At 37.8% G+C, this 7,014-nt stretch overlaps 1 long non-coding RNA gene across 1 annotated transcript in view; it reads right to left on the bottom strand.

Moving 5' to 3' along the window:
• Positions 1-864, bottom strand: part of LOC111742843 — a 3,288-nt gene extending 2,424 nt beyond the window's left edge. The window contains exon 1 of the long non-coding RNA XR_002781502.1: positions 842-864. This is a non-coding gene — a long non-coding RNA (uncharacterized LOC111742843). The remainder of the gene's footprint in view (positions 1-841) is intronic.
• Positions 865-7,014: the final 6,150 nt, after the last annotated feature.

The following is a 7,014-nucleotide window of genomic DNA, read 5'->3' as shown; positions in this document are numbered from 1 at the left end:
ACCCATAGCAAATAAGATATGTAATGCTCTCTATTTGCTTTATTACTCTCTTATCTCTGTAATTAAATAAATAAATAAATAAATAAAATTAAATAAAAAACTATCAAATCAATTCAATCAAATCCAATAAATATGTATGTAATAGCAATTTAATGCCAGTAACATAGTCTCTGGAAATAAAGACGAAATGAAAAAAAAAGATGTGTGTCTCCTCCCCATGTAACCCCCCACCCAGGCCAGGTTTCATTAGATCTGGTACAGAATGTTTCTTACTGTTCTTACTGTTGCAGACTCAAGAATTACATCCCCAAGAATGGGCTACTCTAGCTACCTCACCTTTCAGATGAAAAGTTATGAGCAAGACTTAAGCAGCTATTTGCTTTGAGGGGTTGTGGTGTATTTGCATTTGCGTATTCTGTTCCTCCTGAATGAAATGCCTTCCTCCTTTTTTTCTGCTTAGCTCAGCATTTCCTCCTCTGAAACCACATCCTACACCAGCCAAGTGGTTGGTTATCCACTTTCCAGGCTCTTCATTACCCTGGGCGTAGTCTCCATTATACACCCATCACATCTGGATTGTTGGCTTACATGTCCATCTCTTCCAGGACTTTGAGCTTCCTAAGCATAAATAGTTTCTTACTTATCTTTATCACTCTAGGAAAATAATAAATATTTGGTAAATGATTTAAGAAATGAATGAAAGAAGGAACAAATGGATAACAAGTCCAAGAGCAGTAGATAGCTTGCACCAAGATTTTGAAGCCCACAGTATAAGTATAAGCTGACTTCTAATTCTCATCTCATAAGATGTGGTACATATATACAATGGAATACTACTCACCCATAAGAAAGGATGAAATACTGCCATTTGTGACCACAAGGATGGATCTTGAGAGCATCATGCTAAGAGGAATAAGTCAGACTAAAGGACAAAAAGTATATGATTTCACTCATACGTGGGATATGAGTGAAACAGAACAAAAACGAACAAATAAACAGAACAAAAATGAACAAATAAACAAACTCATAGACACAGACAACAGAATGATAGTCGCCAGAGGGGAAGGGGATTGGGGGGAGGATGAATAGGTAAAGAGGGTCAAATAGAGAGTAGAGAGAGAGTAGACTTTGGGTGGTGAGCGAGCACACGATGCAATATATAGATGATGTATTATAGAATTCTACATTTGAAACATATAATGTTATTAACCAATGTCAGCCCAATAAATTTAATAAAAAAAGAAAAAACATTTAACTGAGCAGTGTTCAAAGCACTGAGAAATGCTAAAGAAGCAGGCAGGCAAGTGGTTGGCTGGATGGCAAGAGGATGGAGATTTCTGTCAGGTTAAATCAAACAGGGTACTTTGGACAGTGTCTTCTCAGAGGGTTATTTTAGGTTTCCAGGTAAGCCAATCTTTGTTACTCCTCTCTCCCAAGTTCAATGCATCCTCCTCCCAAATTACTCTTAATTTTTATGAGGTGCAATTTATAAATTGTCATAAGGAAAAAAAAAACATTTCCCTTTATTTCTGCCTCCTTCACTTTTTCTTCCTCTAACAGACCTGAAGCAAATCTATGATCAACTCTTTTATATTACCCTCAAAATACCATAAATAATGACTTTCTCTAAAAAGAAAGATCCTCATTCTTGACTTTGCATATCTTTTTTTTAACCAAGGAATTACATTTCATATTTAAATGTCCAAAATATCTCTTCATAGGCCACACGGCAATGGTTATCTCCTATTTTGACAATAGCTATTGAAATAGGGCATAATTTTACTGGAATCCAGATATCGGCGCACAGTTCTACCACTTTTATTTCAGCTATGCCAGGGGAAAGGGAACTGGAGATCTCATGTTAATCTCTCAAAATGACAGTCACAAGACACAGAATCAAAGCAACTGACCCCTGGTTTAGTCTTAGTCTTACCAGTGAATATTTATCATTAGAGCTGGGATAACAAAAGAACCCACTTGAAACAACCAAAAATACAATAAACCTTCGATGATATGATTTTGTTTAAGGTACTAATATGGTATAATTAGAAAATAACATCTTTGCTAATCTAACAAAGAAAGTCACTGAACTTCTTGGGGGCAGACCTCACTACATCTTTGTTTATGTTATCATCCTCCACCACAACTGGCATACGCAGAGTAAACTAGATTCCTAACTAATACTTGTGGTTGAGATAGGAGTAGGAGTCAGAAATTATCTGGAACCTAAGTCTAATAAATGCAGCTAATTAAATCATAACTTGGATGAGACTCTGTTGGGTGCTTTAAGATCTTATATTAATGAGTTCCTGCAGAAATGAAAAGCGATGAAGAAGACAGAAAACAACAACAACAACAACAACAACAACAACATGGAACCAAATGAAAGAAAACAGCAAAGTTTCAAAGGGCTGTCTACTAGGACAATCTTCCAGTGGTTCTCCTGAGTGACTACTCTCCTTTCATTTGGCTTGCTTTTCCCTAGCATGGTAAAACACATGCCAGGAATTTGAACCTAGCTAATTATCTGAATTACCTGGGTGTTTTTTGAAATGTAGAGACTCCCATTCCCACTCAGACTCACTGAATGTGTCTCCTGGCGAGGGCCCAGGAATCGTATTTTTCAGTTTCCCAGGTAATTCTCATGAAAGTGATGCTTATTACAGGCAATTTGCTAAGTAGATTGCAAAAGACAGATGAAAATCTTATATATAGCTAAGTGGATATGTAACTGCAGAACCAGGTCAAAATGGTCCTATCCTGTTTAACAAGAAGCTGAGTTGTTTTTTAGAGACAACAGACCAAAACCACAAGTCATGCAGCTGAAGCATGCTTGGAGAAGAGAACTTTGACCTCCAGCTGCATCAGGAACCAAAATCTTGCCCCTCCACCACCACTCCCTCACCCCCCACCCCACTCCCCGCCACACACATACACTCAGAACCAAGGGACCAGGACATAACTAGAACTTGAACACCAGGAGCCCTTTCAGAAGCAAAGGGTTTATTGTGTGGGAAGATTCCAGTGTTGACACCCCTTTACCATAAATGGCCAAGTTCCAAGGTCCTCCAATTAAAACTTTCCCCACCAGTACTTTTGCATACCTATTCCCCCTAACCCCTTAAAAACCCTTCACCTAGTCCAGCAAGCAAGATGGATATGAGGTGCCACTAGGCCTTTCATCTTCTTGGCTGGTTCCTCCTCAATCAGTAAACTTTTCCTTACTCCAAACTCTGACATTTTGAGTTTTGGCCTTTCAAAGTGTCAGAAATGTGAACTGGGGTTCGATAATGGATATAATTCAATGCATTCATGTTTTCAAGATAAAATTGCTAATTCTATTATATCTTTATGACTGGAGGTAGAATTTGCCATTTGAAGTTAGGGGACAGTTGAAATTAGGTCCATCTTCTCCCAAGGGACTGGGAGACAAGGCCTTACCTTTTTTGATGATTACGATTTAAAGAGATGTGCTCTCGGGCCCGTGAGGGAACATTCTTGAGTTGTAAGCTATCCAGACATTTATTAAGCACCTAATGTATGGTAGCAAAGCAGCTCAGTCCTCCCAGTAGCAAGTGTTCATCAGTCTCCTTGGGACTGGCCTGTCCACCTGAACGCAGGCACCCAGGAACTCACCGGTGTTCTGTTTACTGACTCTCCTGGTCATGACACTGTACACTCTTAGGGCAGAAAGGTGAAACCTCCTTCTTGAAATCAACTTGGTAACCTCTTTGACTTTGAACTTTAAGCAGCATAGCACTTAAAGTACAAATTTTGAAATTAGACCTGTGCTAAAATCCATGCTCTATCATCTATGTTGTTTGATTTTGGGCTAATTGATGAGTTAACTTTTCTAAAACTCCATGTCCTTGTCTGTAACATGGAGATAACGCCTTCCACAGAAGCACATAAGAAGAGTTATTTAAGTACTCTTACTGCTACTATTGAAGCAAGAGAGTACAGAAGTTTAGAGCACACACTCTGAACCCGAACGCCGGGCTTTCATCCCAGATCCATGCTAGGCAAATCGTTTATCTTGTTGTTCCTCAATTTTATCATAAGTATAGGGCTTAGAAGAGTGGCTAACCCCTATAAGAATGTAATAAATGCTAGCTATTATTATTTTATTCTCATTAGTGTTCCCAAGATGCTGAAGTAATCCTTCCATCTCGCTACTTTCTCTTTTTCTTCTACTTCTCTCTTCACCTTCATCTCCCTTTTCCAATTGGGATTGAAGAAAGTGTTAAGGCTATAGTCCACCACACTTTTAAGTTGTTTCTTTCATTTTTAATAATGTAGAACTCTTTGGACCGCAATGTTTAAAGACAAATTATTATCTAAATTCAGTCCATTTAAAAATCAAATGGAAATAATTTGAAAACCTAAAGAAGCATAAGATTCTAAATTACAGTAGAGAGAAAGCCTCTCTTTATCTTTTTCTTTTCCTGGAAGTTTCTGAATTAAAACAGAAAACTTTAGCCTTTCATGTCTATTTAATACCTATTTAACAATTTACATAACTTTTAACAGAGCTGACAATATCGCAGCAGGAGAATTATTACTATTTGTTCTCCGTATATGTAATAGTCATCATTCTTTTCTATTACTAAGTTAAGACCAGATCTGGGAGCAAAGTTCAGTTAAATAAAACACCCTAATCAAGTCCACTCAAATGACTGATAAACTAGAATATTAGATTAATAATTTTTTAAACAGCTATATTAATTGACCAGATGCAAGCCACTTATTCTGTTTGATAAATCAAAGTTTGAATATCTTTTATAGTGTCTATTGAGATGGGAATTAATTGTCTCTCCATCTAAAATATGCCATGTCTTAGAACCTACTGTTAACTCCTAGATCTTAAGGTCTTCATCTGTTGAGCAATCATGATTAAAATTGTATACCAAGTTTGATTTGGTCAAATAACAAGCCAGAACATGGGGGCAGGACTAAATAATGAACATTATTTTTGGCACTATGGTGCAATGGAATACTTTAAATTAAATTAATCTCACTTTTCAACTAGCTGTGTTTGCATCCACTTTCCAGGACTTATCCCATATGGATTTGGATCCTATATCTGTTATTTACTATCTGTGTCACCTTGAGCCAACCAATTGAACTTTCTGTGTCACCTTGAGCTAGCCAATTCAGATCTGTGTCACCTTGAGCCAACCAATTCAGATTTCTGTTTTATAAACTATAGATAATGATACTGCAATGGACTGAATATTTGTGTCCCCCAAAATATGTATGCTAAAACCTTAAGCCCAGTGTGATAGTATTTGGAGGTAGGACCTTTGAGAGATAATTAGATCATGAAGACAGAGCACTCATGATTGGATTAGTGCCCTTATTAGAAGAGGCCAGAGAGCTAGCTAGTTTTTTTCTCACTGTATGAGGATACGAGAATTCAGCAGTCTGCAACCCAGAAAACAACCTTATCAGAACCCTATCATGCTGGCACCCTGATCTCTGACTTTCAGCTTCTAGAACTGTAAGAAATAGGTTTCTGTTGTTTATAAGCCACCTAGTCTATGGTACTTTATTATAGCAGTCCAAATTGACTATGACAGATACTTTCTTCATATGGTAATTTGGGGGATTCAATGGGATAGTGCGTGTGTGTAATCTGTGCTCTTAATCACTATGTCCCCTTTAGGCTGTCACCCATAGCCTACACTCAATAAATGTTAGTCTCCTTCTCTTTCCTTTCCCCTCCAGTCCCCTTGTGCCCCAGACCACAATTTAAATGCCATCTTCCCAACCTCATTGGAAAAAAAATTTAATTACAATCCATTCTACAAGTCCTAACTTTATCCTGCTTCCTCCATGGTCCTGTTTATCCTACAGTGAAACTGTCTCTCTTTTCTCTGAATCCCTCTCTAGCTGTTATTTTTGTACCATTCATAGTATGTGGGCACATTCTGGTGCATTTTTGCTTAGTCCTTTCTCTGTCCCCATTACTAGATATTTGACAGTTTCTCTGGTCTAATGTAGTGCCTTAGTCATGATATGTGGTTGTCTCTCTCTATGGTTCTCTGAAGGCAAACTGAGGCAACCTTGGGTTAGGTAGTTTATTGGGAAGATGATCCCCAAAAGTGCAAGTGGGGAAACAAGGCTGGGAAGGGAAGAATGCCAGTAAAGGGTGTATCAATGAGCTGATTGACACTGTGGACAGCTAGAGCTCCCCCTGTGAACTTTCTGAGAAGCATCCTTCAGAATTATCCTACTGAGGGATGGCAAAGCTGGAATGTTTGTTCACTGCTTCTCATCCTTCATTGCTTAAGGATTGTCCAGGAGCGTAAATTTCCAGCACTTCAAAACAGCCTTGCACGTGAGCTGAACAAGCTTTTTTGGTTATAGGAAGAGAAACCAAGAGATGTGGACACTTAAGGTGAGAAGTGTGCACAGAAGCTATCCACTGTGGTTCCAAGTGAACTCAGGGATGGGGCATCCACACCATCTGCTACAGTGCTCAATAAAAATCTTTCTGGTATTGAGTGAATGAAAAAATAAATATTTCATAAATACTGCCATTATCTTAATGTAAAGCCATCTATCTAGAAAAGTTATAACTATTTTTTTATCCATTATTCTATTTAATCCATTTAATATATAAAGTTCTAAGACCCAGTTTTGAGTGTTCTAGAATAGAGATCATGAATATTTTGCTCTCTAATTCTGTTTGAGAGACAGTCAAGATCCCTGGATATTGTAAAAGACAAAGAGGAATGTGGGAGCTAATTGTTATCAAGAACCTTTCTCGACCATTTCTCAAATATTCTTTACGGAAATGTGCAGTGACTTGTCCAGGTCCCAAAAGTAATCAGCTCTCAGGCATCTACAAAAGAACAAAAGAACTTCCAGCCTAAGAAAAAGTCTTATAAGAGTTTATTTGAGCCAAACTGAATATTGTCAGGAAGAAAAATCTCAATGGATTGAGAAAATACTTCAGTAAATGGTGGTTTTGCAGCTTATTTTATTATACATTAGAATCAAAGGAGGAGC

This window comes from Pteropus vampyrus, unplaced genomic scaffold (genome assembly GCF_000151845.1).
Source record: "Pteropus vampyrus isolate Shadow unplaced genomic scaffold, Pvam_2.0 Scaffold102, whole genome shotgun sequence".
NCBI classification, from domain to species: domain Eukaryota; kingdom Metazoa; phylum Chordata; class Mammalia; order Chiroptera; family Pteropodidae; genus Pteropus; species Pteropus vampyrus.
The sequence above is the reverse complement of the archived record's forward strand: the minus strand, read 5'-3'. Positions and strand labels throughout refer to the sequence as shown.